We start from the raw sequence: 16,413 nt of genomic DNA, 5'->3' as shown, positions 1-16,413 counted from the left end.
TATTGTCCATCATTTTGTTTATATCCATTCTAGAGGGTATGAAATGATATTTTTATATTAAACATTTTATTTATGCATACAAGAACGGGGGTGTAGGCCAGAGGTTCAGGAGTGAGAGGATTCACCAGAGACAGAGTGGGGAGCGACTGAGATACACTGCTGAGGGGAGCAGTAGGTGAGACAGGAGAGGTCTGCTGCCCCATGTGAGTCAGCTCCCTGGCCTGGGATGGAACTCTTGTCGCAGTGTTGTTGACAGCTTGATAGTGCTGAGACTTTAACCCCTGCAGCATAAGGGGAGGCCCTATACATTAAATTTTTTAAAGTACTTCTCTCCATCAAAAAAATGAACGAGGTTATTAGTGAGTCTGATTAAATTTTTGAAAAACAAAACTCTCAAAATAACTGGTTTAACAAAATAAAGGCTTATTTCTTGCTCAAGTCAAAGTACGATATGAATAGCAGAATGGCAGGGTGAGCAGGAAATGGGATTGCAATCACACACGAAACCTTTTTATTACTGTTCCTGCCATCTCTTCTGCATAGAAAGACATGCAGGCAGCATGGGGGGCTCATTGGGAAACATCAGGTAACAGCTTATAAATGGCATGCATCAGCTAACCGACATTTCATTTCTCAGAATTCAGTCATCTGTCTCAACTTATTGCAGGGGAGGTAGGGAAATATAATCATGTTGAGTGCTCCAAAAGAAAAGGAAATAAGTTGAAGAACATGTTAGATTTTCTCTGTCACCACACACTGGACAATTTTACTCAAACAACATTGGTTTTTCATAGTGAATGATAGAAACACATTGTGCCATCTCAGGAGAGTTATTAAAATTTCTGATGACAGTTCTTCAACCTTAAATTAGTTCTGGTGTTTACATGACTCTATTTCTAATTTTTTACTGCTTTTTGGTATAAAAGAATCTTTAAAATCACATTATCATGATGTAATTTAAAGACCTCTGGAATTATGAAAGAATCCATAGCACATGTTTTTGAAAACAAATCCCTCTGTGATGTGTTTACATTTTTAAAACTCCCTAAACCTGGCATTTAAACTATTATTATAATGGGAAGTAAGATTCTGTGCCCATATTTGAAGTTTATTAGGTTATTTCACAGTAAACTGCTGTTTGCAATACAGATTGTAACCTGATTGTATCCATAAATATATTTACCAAGCTTTTAAACTGTGTTATTGGCTTATAAATACTGAAATCATCCTTGGCATTATAATATTCTGTGGTAAAAATCTTATATATATTATGTGGGTTATATTATTAGCAGAAGGCAGGGCAGTAATGGTTAGACATAAATTTTGCACTTTATGTAAATAGATTTTAATTTTTTTAATTTAAGAAGCTTTTTATTTGCAGATAGACAAATTAAATTCTACATGTTATATTCATCCACATAGTCTTGGATATGTGTTTTACTTTTCTCTTTTAAAAATATTTTTTAATATTTATATTCCTGCTAGGATGACTAGCATTTGTTATTTCATCTTTTTTAATTCTATTTTTGATCCTTTATTTTAAATGTAATTTTTTTTTTTTTTTTGCTTTTGCTCCTTTCTTGTCTTCTCAATTCCCTAGCCAATGTGGCTTCTTTCTCCACTGTGAGAGTCTTTCATTTTTTTTTCTGTTTTATATTGGTTGGATGCAGGTGAAAATCACCACACCTTTAGGCAATTCTGGGGCTTATCAAGAAATTAAAACAGATCAAATGGATTACCAAAGGGAAAATACCGAATTTAATAACATGTGCAAGGGTGAGGACACAATATTTTTTTTTTTTTGAGGAAGAGGAATTTATAAACCAAAAGGAAAAACATGAGTAGAGGGCTTAGGAAGCTAGGGAGACAGGAGGACCACAGTAGAGAAGAGGAAGGGAGAATGGCAATTGCTTCTTTCTTGATTAGGGGAAGGACAGTGGCTCAGGGAATGATGATCACTTCTTCCTTAATCAGGAAAAAGGTAAAACGAGTAAAAGAAGGGCAAGACCTCTTCTTTAATCTTCTGGAAATGTCTTTGTCTTTAGTTCAAAATAATCTGCATGTCACAGCAGGGCCTCTTGAGGAGACTGCGAATCTTGGGGGGGTTTGATTTGAATACTTTCAACATATAATGTCAAAATGTTCAGTTGATAGTAGGAGGAACATGGAAGAGCACATCTATTGCATCTGCCTAGGACCAGAACACTCAAGTATTCTATTTTTTAATTACCAAGAGTTCACTCATTTTCTACTTTTTTCAGAAAATCTTATACTTATTTCATATCTTGTCTCTCTAATGACAATATTTATAGTTGACTTTTTTTGAAGTATTCCTTTGTTCCCACCATTTCTCTATTTATTCTAAGTTCTTTAAATTTTCTCCTTCAATTTTTCTCTACAGAGATATCTTGGAATCCTTTTCTCTCATATACCAAAATCACTTTGCTCATTTTTTTCCAGTATCTCACTGATAGAAGTGCGGGTTTGGGGAGGAGGGTGATGTAATTATCCAATGCAATCATTCCATGTGCCTATTTATCAACCAACCTACATGTTTTCAATTTCACACCTGATCTACAAGGAGTAGTAAATTGGGTTTCCAATTCCTAAGTATTGGTGGGATTTATGGGGAAATATATCCACCTCTTATTATCAATCTCTGTAGTCACCTGTTATAACTCCCTCCTCCTACCAAGTGACTGATTGCTACTCCATCTTATTTACATCTTGCAAATTAAAATCACTTATCTGCTGTTACCACTTCTCCTTTTCTCTTTGCCCTTGTACATCTATATCCTTATTATTATGTTACTGTCATTTTGATAGAATTTAAAGCGGGGGAATTAGTATGTACAGTCAGTACGCCATGTTAAGAAGTCTAGTATTATCATTATTTGCATCTATAAGGTTTGCTCTAGTTCTTAAAGATGCCTATTGGGCCACTAAATAGTTGATATTATATGTTAAGTGAGGTTGTTTAACTGTGATTTTTCTAACTTATTTGAATACTTCAGTATTTTTAATATTTCATATTTGAAACCATTTTGGCTTAATTATATAATAAACTATGTAGACCAAGTCCTACAAATAATGTAATCACTGAGAAATAATTGCATTTTACCTTCAAAGGACCTACTGAACTTCAAATAGATACTGATAGGATGAAATCATAAGTTCATTTTGAATAAATTTATTAAAATGAGGAAAGACAAAACTACAACTTACTAATCAACTTTGAATATTTTTTGGTAGTCATGCAGTATAGTGAAGTCACTGCAGTTTTCCTAGATGCTCATTTTTTTAAATTATTAGCCTGAACTACTGAATGCATGCATTTGTAGCACATAAGGTTACTTAAAACAATTTAAATGATAGTTCACTGATTTGTACATAACCCTACTTTTCCTAGCTCTCATTAGTTTATGGATTCAAATGATCCTATTCTATTTAAATATCCAAATTTTGCTCTTTTATTTCCCTTCATTATCTACTCAGAACTTAAGTCCTCCTCTTTAAGGTAGCTTGGCTTCTCCCACCCCTGCAAATATTGTTGGGCCATTTTGAAGTTGAATCACTAGTCTTAGTATCAGTATAAATCACTGTATCTCACCTCCTCAAGATGCTACTCCTACAAATCATCCATTTTGATATAAGTTTGGAACTATAATTCACTTTGACAATTGTAAGATTTGAAGAGTCACTATTATATCTAAATTAATTGCTGTAGTCCTTGTTTGTCCAAGTGTTAGTCACTATATCCCGGTTTGACTGTGAATACCTCCTTCTATAGGTTCCAACTGGCCACTGGCAATTATCAATGTTACTGCTGTTCCAGATTCGGTCCTAAGCCATATCTACCTTCTGCTCTTCTGACAATCCAATGGTGTCCATCTCTGCTGATTACTGTGCCTCTGAAGTTCTCTGCAGTGAAGTAAAAAGGAAATAGATTTGTAGTATAATTTGAAATCTGGGAGTGTGATGCCTCCATTCCCTTCTTTTTTTTTTCAGGACAGCTTTGGCTATTTGGGGTTTTTGGTGGTGCCATATAAATTTCATCAATATGTGTTCTATTTCTTTGAAGAATGTCATTGAAATTTTTATTGGAATAGCATTGAATCTGTAAATTGCTTTTGGTAGGATGGCCATTTTGATAATGTTAATTCTTCCAATCCATGAGCAGGGGATGTCTTTCCATTTCTTTGTGTGTTCTTCTATTTCTTTTAACAGTGCTTTATAGTTTTCTTTGTACAGATCCTTTTCCTCTTTTCTTAGGTTTATTCCCAAGTATTTGTGTTTTTTTGTTTGTTTGTTTGTTTCAATAATAAAAGGGGATGGTTTTCTTGATTTCCTCTTCTTCAGATTTATTGTTTGTGTATAGGAAAGCTACTGATTTGTGTGTGTTGATTTTGTATCCTGCCACTTTACTAAACTGATTGATTAGTTTAATTAATTTTTCTGTGGAGTTTTTGGGGTTCTCTATGTATATTATCATATCATCTGCAAATAGGGATAGTTTGACTTCTTCCTTGCCTATTTGGATTCCTTGTATGTCTTTCTCTAATCTTATTATTCTGGCTAGGACTTCCAGCATTATATTAAAAAGCAGTGGTGAGAGTGGACATCCTTATCTTGTTCCAGATCTTAATGGAAATGCTTTCAGTTTTTCACCATTGAGAATGATATCAGCTATGGGCTTGTCATATATGACCTTTATGATGTTGAGGTATGTTCCTTGTATCCCGAGAATTTCAAGGGTCTTTATCATAAATGGGTGTTGTACTTTGTCGAAAGCTTTCTCCGCATCTATGGATATTATAATATGGTTTTTATATTTATTTTTGTTGAAGTGTTGGATTGATTACACTGATTATTTTCAGATGTTGAACCATCCTGGTATCCCTGGAATAAATCCTACTTGGTTGTGGTGAATTAGATTTCAATCTATACTACAAAGCCAGAATAATCAAAACTGCATGGTATTGGAACAAGAACAGAAACATGAACCGATGGAAACAAACAGAAATAAACCCACAGATTTACAGTCAACAAATCTTTGACAAAAAAGCAAAGAATATGCAATGGAACAAAGAAAGTTTGTTCAATAAATGGTGCTGGGAAAACTGGGTCACTACATGCAAAAGAATGACTCTTGACTACTACCTCATACCATGCACAGAAACCAACTCAAAATGGATGAAAGAACTAGACATAAGACCTGAAACCATAAATATACAGAAGGAAATATAGGTGAAACACTACATGACATGCACCTCAAAGACATCTTTACAGACACATCACCCAAAGCAGTGATAGTGAAGCCAAAGTTAAACAGCTGGGACTACATCAAATTAAAAAGCTTCTGCACAGCAAAAGGGACAATAACCAAAACAAAGAGAAACCTCATCGACTGGGAGAAAATTTTTGCACACAACACTTATGATAAAGGACTGATCACAAAGAACTGATTAGGCACAACAAAAACTAAGTAAATAATCCAGTCACAAAATGGGCAGAAGAGCTAAAAAGAAACTTCTCCAAAGAGGAAATGCAAATGGTGGCCAACAGACATATGAAAAAATGTTCAACATCACTTGTAATCAGGGGAATGCAAATCAAAGCTACAATGAGATACCATCTCACACCAGTCAGAATGGCACATATTAAACAAACAAACAAAAAAAAATAACTAGCAACAACAAATGTTGGTAAGGATGTGGAGAAAAAGGAACTCCCCTCACTGCTGGTGGGAATGCAAAATGGTCCACTATGGAAAGCAGTATGGAGATTTTTCAACCTACTAAAGATAGAGCTTCAATATGATCCAAAATTCCACTTCTAGGTATTTACCCAAAGGACACAGAAACATTAATTCAAAAGGGCACCTGCACCCCTATGTTTATAGCAGCACTATTTACAACAGCTAAGCTATGGAAACAACCCAAATGCCCAAAACTGGATCAAGAAGATGTGGCATATATACACAATGGAATATTACTCAGAAATCAAAAAAAGATAAACTCATGCAATTTGAAGCAACATGGATGGAGTTGGAAGGGATCATACTCGGCGAAAAAAACCACAAAGAAAGAAAAATACCGGATGGTCTCATTCATAGCAGGAATTTAGAAAACCTAAATAAGAGACCAGGAAAAAGACTAATTATAATAAAGAAAACAAATCAAAATCAGGGCCTCCCCGGTGGTGCAGCAGTTGCCCACAGGCTCTGCAGTGCCGGTTCGATCTCCGGCTGCTCCCCGGCCACCAGAGGAGGTTTCCCACATGGCGCACAGAACTCTCCTGCCACCCGCTGCTCCCCTCAGCAGTGTACTGCGGTCCTTCTGCCTGCTCTGCTCCCCGATCTGGCTCTGGTGAATTCTCTCACCCTCCTGCACTTCTGACTGTACCCAGTGCTTGTATAAATAAATAAATAAAATTTTTAAAAAACAAACAATCTTAAAAAATTATATAAAATAAAATATATTAAAAAAACAAAAATAAAATGTCAACAAACATGAAAAAATTCTTAAAAAATTAAAAAAAAAAGGAAATGGGTTTCTTCCTAGTGTGTTGGAACTTTAGGATTGCAAGGGGAATCTTTTTTATTCCCAAGGCATTATATAATTGAATAAATAGCTTTCTCACTTCATTTATAATAATTTTCTCTCTGTGGCTACAACATACCTTTTAATATTTTTTGAGCTGTGTATTTTATTTTATTGTGTTTTTTAAGATTTATTTATTTAATTATACAAGCACTGGGTACAATCAGAAGCACAGGAGGGTGAGAGAATTCACCAGAGCCAGAGCAGGGAACAGAACAGGCAGACTGACGAAATACACTGCTGAGGGGAGCAGCAGGATCGGCAGGCGAGGTCTGTCGAGCCTTGTGGAACCCTCGCTGGTGGTTGGGGATTGAACTGGCGCTGCAGAGGCTGCGGGCAGCTTCGCAGCCCAGCGCTCAACGGCTGCGCCACCAGGGAGGCCAAAAAAAAAAGTTTTTTTTTTTTTTTTTTTTTTTTTTTAAGGAAGAGCATTAAGATCAATAGCTAACAATAGATCTTATGGTAGTATCTGAAAGGATTTTTTTTAAATAGAATGGCTTGAGATTGTAAGCAAGAATGTCTGAGATAGAAGACGCTGGCTGAGGGGAAATGAATTAAGTAAGTCTCCGGTTTTCTGTTTTTGTCTGTCACAACTTTGGAGCACAGGGTACCACACCAAGGAGAAATCCAAGAATTCCCATCCACTTTTGCCCATTCCCATGAAGTGTGAAATTAGTTGTGAAACACCCAGAAATGTCTTCTTTCTACTCTCTCATTTCCACCTACATCAGCCTTTTTAAAATTTCCTTTCTATTCATAACTTTCAGGCTGCAGTGTTGGAAGAGGAAGAGGGGATAAGGTGTAGTGACAGTAGTTTGCATACTGAAATGTACATATAATTCTGCAAAACTGCTAAAGATAAATTCAGAAATTTATAGGGTAAGTTCTAGAATCAGTACATTTTAAAGTCTGCCACATATTGCACCTGCTCAAAGAAAACTGCTACTTTGGCAAAGAATTTGTTAGTCTTCAACTTTGAAGATCTTAATTCTATCTAAAGTCTCATACTTAATGAGTTCTTATTTGGTTAAAAAAAATGTAGTGAGGGTTATGAAGAATAATCTTCCACCTACCTCAGATATTAAAATGGAAACCATGAGATACCAAGTGCACAACTAAGAGGTTGAGAACATGAAATCTGTTGACATGCCCTGGGACAGAGATGGCCTGTATTGTTGTTTACCACAAAATTAATACATAACACAGCACATGATTATTATATTATTGATGTCAGAAATCTAAGATGGGTTTCACTGAGCCAAAGTTAATGTGTTGGCAGATCAGCATTCCTTTTGGTGTCTCTAGGGGATATATCATTTCCTTGCTTTTCCCATCTTCTAGAAACTACTCATTTTCTTTAACTCATAACTCTATGCCTCCACCTTCAAAGCCAAGAGTGGCTCGTCAAGCACTTCTCGGGCTGCATCACTGGCTTTAGTTCTCTGCTTTTGTTTTTACATTTCCTCCTCTGACTCAGATTCTCCTGCCTCCTTTGATCTCTTATTAGACCCTTGGAATTACACTGGGCACACTTGTTAATCTAGAAAAAAATCTCTCATTTTCAAGATGTTTAACTGAATCATAGCTACTAAGTCATTTTTGCCATGTGAGGTAACATTTGTACAGGTCTGGGACTTAGGTCTTGATTAACTTTGGGTCATTATTCTGCCTCCTAAATTGCACTTTAACTAAAGATTAATTCACAAACAGAAAAATCTGTAATCTGTAGCATGTAATGTTTCTACTTGAAAGAGAACCTACTAAGAAGAGTTAAATGTTATTCCTATTTCTCCTTGTTTTAGAAAGAATTAGCTGTTCTTTCTACAGTATTCACATTGCCACTTTATACTATGTACAGTTGCTAGGCCACATAACATTTCCTGACAAGTGCTGTAAAAAATAATCTGTGGTCACAGAACATTCAGAAATACTGTAGCTTAGATTACAAACCAACAAACTCAACAACAATGTTTCAATGTATTCTCCTGAGGATTTCATTTTACTCCCCAGTCTTTGGTTTCTCTAGCTAGGATTCCTTTTTTTTTTTTTTTTTAATAAATTTTATTGTTATATTCCCCATACAATTGCAGCCCCCCCATTCTGACCCCAATCCCTCCCCTCCCACCCCCGCCCCCCTAAAAGTGTCTCTGGTTCATAGTTTTTTGTTGATTTTGATTTTCACTTTCTTATAGTTATTCATTTTCCTGGTCCCTTATTTAAGTTTTCTAGATTCCTGCTATGAGTGAGACCATCCGGTATTTTTCTTTTTCTTTTTGGCTTATTTCGCTGAGCATGATCCCTTCCAGCGCCATCCATGTTGCTGCAAATTGCATGTGTTTATCTTTTTTGAATGCTGAGTAATATTCCATGGTATATATGTACCACATCTTCTTGATCCAGTCATCTATTTTTGGGCATTTGGGTTGTTTCCAAAGCTTAGCTATTGTAAACAGTGCTGCTATAAACATAGGGGTGCAGGTGTTCTTTGGAATTGATGTTTCTGTGTCCTTTGGGTAAATACCTAGGAGTGGAATTGCTGGATCATATGGAAGCTCTATGTTTAGTAGGTCCAGAAATCTCCATACAGCTTTCCACAGTGGTTGGACCAGTTTGCACTCCCACCAACAGTGCAGAAGAGTTCCTTTTTCTCCACATCCTCGCCAACATTTGTTGTTGCTAGTTTTTTTAATATGTGCCATTCTCACTGGTGTAAGATGGTATCTCATGGTAGTTTTGATTTGCATTTCCCTGATGACAAGTGATGTTGAACATTTTTTCATATGCCTGTTGGCCATTTGCATTTCCTCTTCAGAGAAGTTTCTTTTAAGCTCTTCTGCCCATTTTTTGACTGGATTATTTTCTTTGTTGTTGTTGAGTCTCATCAGCTCTTTGCAGATTTTTGTGATCAGTCCTTTATCATTAGTGTTGGGTGCAAAAATGTTCTCCCAGTTGGTGGGGTTTCTCTTTGTTTTTGTTATTGTCTCTTTTGCTGTGCAAAAGCTCTTTAATTTGATGTAGTCCCTAGCTAGGATTCCTTTTTCTAGCTTGTACCTTTAGTGCTCATTTCATTAAAAAAAACAAAAACAAAAACAAAACAACAAAAAACTATTGTTTTTTAAAACATACGTTGTACTTTTCCTCCAAATACTTTATATGCATTATTTGATTTTAACCTCTATAAGATATTAAGGTATTATAAGGTAGGTATTCCATACAACATAGGTAACAATAGTACTTTACTTCCCAAGTCACTCCTAGTGGATTAGGCTAGCAGAGATTTTATTCTCTTGGTCTGTCCAACAGGGAAGAGAAGGACCAGATACCAGACACAATGCAGATACTTATTCAACATGTGTTAAATAAATTGAATGAATGAAAGGCTAATGTTTTATATATTTTTTCCTGAGAAGGATGGAATGGGAGGGCACAGTTGAATATTTCTATTTCAGTTAAAATTCTTATCTGCCTAAAAACCTACCAGTAGATGTCACTTAATCAGAAGTGGAAAAAAATTGTGACTCCTCTTGAGGATCATCATGAAGCTTATGTCTTTATCTGTCACTCTAAATTGGAATTTGCCAGTGTATACAAACACATAGCTACAAGAGTTTGGAAGCCCAAGCAGAACATGGATAATAGCAGCAAAGCACCAAGAAAAGATACTTGTTTTAGAAAAAGGATCATAATACTTTCCCCTAACATCATTCTTTTTGCCTATTTTTTTTTCTCTACTTTCATTTACTTAATGGTCTAGTCCTTAGATTCTCCTTGTCTGTTTATATTGCTGGTTTTGATCTAAAGAAGATAAAGCAAAATTTATTTGGTGTTAGACAAACCTAAGTTCAAATTTGGCTTTGATGTTTATTGGGTATGTCTTTGTGATTTTGTGCAAATACTTTCCCTATACATCAGTTTCCCCATTTATAAAGTGGTAAGAAACTGCTGGTCTTGAGGGGTTATTTTTGAGGTTTGGTTACATAACCTAGTGGATGGTCAATAAACACTTTTTACTGATATTATTGTAAATCTTTTGCTGATATTGTTATGTATATTGTCATTATTATGTCTGTGGATTAATGACTAAATATTGAAAACTCTTAGAATAATTTCAGGCAAAAATTATTCCATATAAATGTCAGCAATTAGTACTTTTAGTTTTAGAATTTATTATTTTATTAATATAGTCTACCTTTGGTTCATAGTTTCTGCCTGCCTTTTTATAACAATGTTTCTCCCATTTTTAATCTAAGCAAATACTCACTTTATTCAATTTCTTGGCCTTGTGATACTGACTTGCTTCTCCTGATATTATTTAAAACACTGACCTGATCAATTCCATCTAAGCTCATAATATCTAAAAACACTTTTCACCTAGATATTTTCCTGGAATTAGCTTGACATCTGATAACTCCTGAGAATGATGACTTTATCCTTTGTCAGATGAATACGATCTTTGCCCTGCTCATCCTTATCATCAGGGAGAAAAACATGGAATAATTATAATTGAACTACAGATCCAACATCCAGGAGCATGACATTGCTTATAATGCTAAAAATTTGGCTGTTACTACTCTAACTTCCAACAGTAGGTGGAAATATATATGTAAGAACAGCTAAGACCTCCAAATCTAGGACCCTAGTGAACTTGTTGTTTTCTAACTGTGGGCCATATTATGAATTAGGTACCCTGAATGCAATACCATTTAAGCCTGATTTAGAGAGACCAAAACTGAAGCTTGGAGATGCTAACAAATTTCTCCCAAATATCTGAGTTGTCAGTGCTCACATCACTTATCACTAGGGAAATGCAAATCAAGACCACAATGAGATAGCACCTCATACTTATAAAAGAATCAGTAAGATTCTAAATTGGTAAGACCAGAAACAACAAATGTTGGTGACAGTGTGGAAAGAAAGAAATTCTGGCATACTGTTGGTGGAAATGTATACTGGTTTTATTCTATGAAAAATGGCATGGCATTTTCTCAGAATATTAAAAAAAGAAAGTTACCATCTGATCCAGAAATTCTACTCTCAGTTATCTACCCAAAGAGTGAAAAAAAAAAATATTCAAAGGAATATATGCACTCCTCTGCTCACTGCAGCTTTACTCATAACAGCCAAATTGTAAACAACCTAAGTGTCCAACATCAGATGAGTGGATTAAGATATTATGTATGCATGCAACAGAATACTCTCAAGTCAAAAAGATGTACTCCTTCCATTTTCAATAACATGGATGGAACTGGAATAAGTCAAAAGCAGGAAGACAAACACTGGGTGATTCACCTTCGTGTGAACTATGGAAACAAAACAAAGGAACAGATGAAACCAAACCAAAACAAACTCTTGACATCTGTAGAATTTTGGCTACAAAAAGGGATGATAGGGTGGAGATAATTCTATTAAAAAAAAGTTCCTTCAGTAATTCAAAAACCACTGTTACAACAATAAAAAAGAAAGCATTTTACTGTGTACATATAACTTTCCCAAACATTTTATACTCTCATCTATTTACTCATCATAAAATCCCTATTATATATGTACTATTAGTCCTATTTTATAGATGAAAAAACTGAGTCACAGAGAGGTAACTTGCACTAAGTCACTTTGACAAAATGTGTCACAGACAGTATTTGAACCAGAAAGCCTGGCTTTTATTCAATATATTAAGCTGCCAACAATGTTCTGGCACATCATAGCCACTCAATGCTTTTTTGTGTAAATGAATGTATCAGAATGGAAATTTACCTAGAGCCCACTGCACAAACTGTGCATGAGGCATGACCAACCTGCTGCCTGGAGGCTGAGTGGCAGCATTTGTTTCCTGCCCCATAGTCCCAGTGTGTACGTACATGCTATAGCCAGTTGAGCACTACTCTAAAAGCAATAGCTCCAGCAACAGAGCACTAACGAGGCTGCCCTGTAGGGAGAGGCTGCAGGATGGATAAATAGAGGCCCACCTCAATGTGCTGGGCTTGAGGGTCTGCTTGGCACTGGCCGGATTTGAGTGCTGGACACCGCCCTCTCCCTTGTCCCCTGCCCCACCACCTCAGGCCACTGGTAGCTGGCCCCAGAAGCACATTGTTTGTGGGCAGTGCAAGAGGGCTAAGTTGGGTAGAGCCCTATTTTAAAAGCAACAAACAAATCCAAACTACCACAGAATGTAAGAATGGTATATGTCAACTACAGAGATGGGTATACCATGCTATCCCAGAATAGGAGAACCCACTTACATCAGTTTGAAATATAAGCTAGTGATCAAGGAACAAATGAAGAATTTTCAATATCCAGGATGGCGTTTTTACTTTTTTCTTTGATGATTTCAAATACCAACAATTATTCATTAGAAATGATAAAGTTCTTAGTTTCTCACAATAAAACTCATACTGAAGACCTTATAATATGGATATACCCAAGAATTTCATTTATTCATGGGATCCTCCAAATATATTTATTTAACACTGATAGTATTCCAAGTATCACTTTATGAAGAAAAAAATAAATAAGGAAAGGTGTTATTCTCTTTGATAAATCAACACGAGGGAATTCTAAACCAAAAGAGTACTACAAATAAAGCTAAACCAGGTGAACAAACAGCACTTTCAGAAAAAATGCAAGAATCTGAAATGACTGAAAACTGAATCATGAATCTCACTCTTATAGAGCTCAGTGTAATACCTTGGGACCAGCGTGGATCTGCTCTTCAGTTCTCCTTTATATTCTGCTTTGAATGAGGCTAGCTACTGAATGAGAGAATTTGAAGAAGGCGTAGGGCACTCCATATTTTTTCCAAACCTTGAAGTAAACATTCATCCTTGCCAAGTAGAGAAACATGGGACCTAGTGTTCATGTCAGAAATGTATTATATAATAACAATCAGTTCTTGGCTTTTTTGCAACACTTGTTAAGTCCATCGTCTATGCTTATGGCACAAATTTAAATAGAGATTATGCAAATTCCTACAATACAGGATGCCAACATAAATTCTAGGGTGTTACGCAAAGCAGAGCAGTACCAGAAAAGACATGGCTTTCAATTTAATTGCATTAAAATTGTTCTCTTTGGCATATTTTCTTTGAAATAAAAATAAAATAAATTGTATTATCTCTTTTTTTCCCATTTTTTTGGCCGGAATGCATGATATTATAGACAACTCACCACTAATGAAAAGAACAAAACAAAACACCAAACCAATTTCACAACAATTCATAGGTATGAAATATTAGGACTGGAGTCTAAGTTCCATAAAATGGGCACTGAAGAATATATAGAATCACATAAAATTATAGAATATATTGCATAGGAAATACATTCTTCCAATAATGAAATTCTGTATCAGTGGTAAAAAGCAATTTATTCTTTCAAAAGTTATAAAGGACAACTAGTTGATATCTATTTGCCCTTTTTACTTTTCTAAACATTGCTCATTTTTCTCTTCTGGTTTAATTGTCTCTGAAAATGTGTTTTACAGATATAATGGTTTGCACAGGTTACCATAACAGCCTAACAAGCCATGCCAAAAACTTAGTAATACAGATAAAAATAGCGTATCAGTTCTAATTTCATAGGATCTCTTTCTGCCATGAAACATACATTCTGTATCTGTCTTTATAGCACTTAGCTATAAAAATGTAGATTCACCAAGAAATTTCATGAAAGAATATCTGAAGACAAGAATCTACTTTTTTTAATAACACCCTCAGAAAGTTTTTCTTCATCTAAAAATAATACTATCTAACAAAGCAAGCAAGCTCATTGGCTTAAGCAGTAGGTTACACTCATGTATTCATCTCAAAATATGAAGAAATAGCAGACAAATACAGCAGTAATAACTTATTTTTGAAGCATGGGTAATATATGATTTTCTTACTCTCTTTTTCCCAAAAGAAAACAGTTGATATTTTAAGGTATAAAGTTGAAAGCATTTTTCTCCTGTTGGAAATATAAAGTGGAAATTGCCTGTAAATTGCATAGACCTTTACCAAACAGAACACATCACACACACACACACACACACACACACACACACACCCCTCCTTAGGGAAACAGCTTCCTTTCTTTTATAAGGCCAGATGGTAAAATGCAAACATCTTTAATACATATTTTGTTTTGTCACCAATATGCTCCAAAAGATGGCTGTTAACATTATTTCATAAAAGTGCTTGATTTGTCCTTTCTCTGAAATGTGAGGATTCCCACACGGTGGAATGACTCCAGTTGTATTAACTCATTCAGCAGGATGGTTAAATAAAAGAAAATTTTACCCATGCCATGCCTTTGACTTCAAAATTCATTTTCTAATCCTTGAAACTTCAGTGAAAAGTACTCATTCTCTTATGTGCTGTCAGGAAAACCTCACTGCAGTTACATTTCTAACATGTGGTACTGCTTCAGTGACAGGGTTTGTTGATGGAACCATTCTAACTGGACTAGAAGGCATGGCCTCTGAGCCTCTGCTTGGTGACCTCCTCAATGAAAGGTGATGGATTGCTTGTTACTTTCAAGTTTTCAGAGTCAGAGAGACTGCCATAAGCTCTCAGGAGATAGTTTTAACTGAAACTATTTTAAAATCGCTACAACTGATCTATGGAAGATGAGTTATACAAAATTGTATTCACTGATGGGACACCAGCTAGTGTCATTTTTCTAACTGGGGAGGTTATATACTTGTGCACAGGTATACACACAGCTTTAGTAATTCCTGATAGTGTTACTTCAAATAGGAACAAACATAACAGAGAGAGTGATACTGTGACAGTTCTTTCCAATTGGTAACACAGGTAATTTATTTTAGAAACAGTGAACCATTTCCACTACATTGTACATCTCCACTGAAATGAAAGTCCCAAAAGTGAATTAACTTAAAAGACACTAGAGGTTGTTCTATCTTACTTACCAATGTACCAGAAGCATCTAGAACAGTGACAGGTGCACAGTAGATGCTCAGTAATTGCATGTTGAATGGATATAATAATTCCTTTAATAAATTGCAAAATCCTTATCAAACTATCCAGGCATATTTTGTTATACTTATAATCTCATCTATGTAAATTAATACACCTCACTAAATAGCCATACAATTCCTTGTGGTATAAGGACACATACCTTCATATAAAATTGGATGTCTACAGCAATTCAGTAGTCACATGTCAAAATTATGTTTATATAGCAGAGGTGAATGAAAATACATTCATACATGAAATAGCATGGGTAAATTTTGAACAATAATGCATACTGAATGAAAAATTTTAAAATCAGAGTATTGTTATGTCATGCTATCATTTTTATAAAATTGGAAACAAGCAAAATCAAACTTTAATTTATGAAATGCATAGTAAACTTGATTTTTTAAAAAGCTGGAATATGGCAAGTACAAAATTCAGAACAGCAAAGATTTAAGGACTCCAAATAAAATATATTGGCATACATCATTATTTTGCTATTAAATTTCATGGTGAGTTTACCAGTACATTTTTTATTATGATTCATAATCTTTTACATATATTATATAATGGACCTTGCTAGTGCTACACTGATTTTTCTTCAGATCATATTCATTGTTTCCTTATTCTTCTTTTTAGAAGAATATCTTATTGATTATAAAAGCTTTTAAGTATAGTGACTTTGATGATTGCCATTAGCCTAGTAGATTCACTGTAGCTATAGATACAAAGAACTAGAAGTATCTAGTTCCATTTTTTCCCTGGGGTGGCCCTTGGGTCATAGAGAAATGCCAATGAAAAGAGAAGTTGGTTCTATTGAATATTTCTTCTCTATCTCCTTTGCCAGTTCCCTCTCATATTCCTGA

The sequence above is a fragment of the Talpa occidentalis genome, unplaced genomic scaffold (genome assembly GCF_014898055.3).
Source record: "Talpa occidentalis isolate TD23 unplaced genomic scaffold, MPIMG_talOcc4v2.1 talOcc4.14, whole genome shotgun sequence".
Taxonomy (NCBI): Eukaryota; Metazoa; Chordata; class Mammalia; order Eulipotyphla; family Talpidae; genus Talpa; species Talpa occidentalis.
This window is presented reverse-complemented; position numbering follows the sequence as displayed.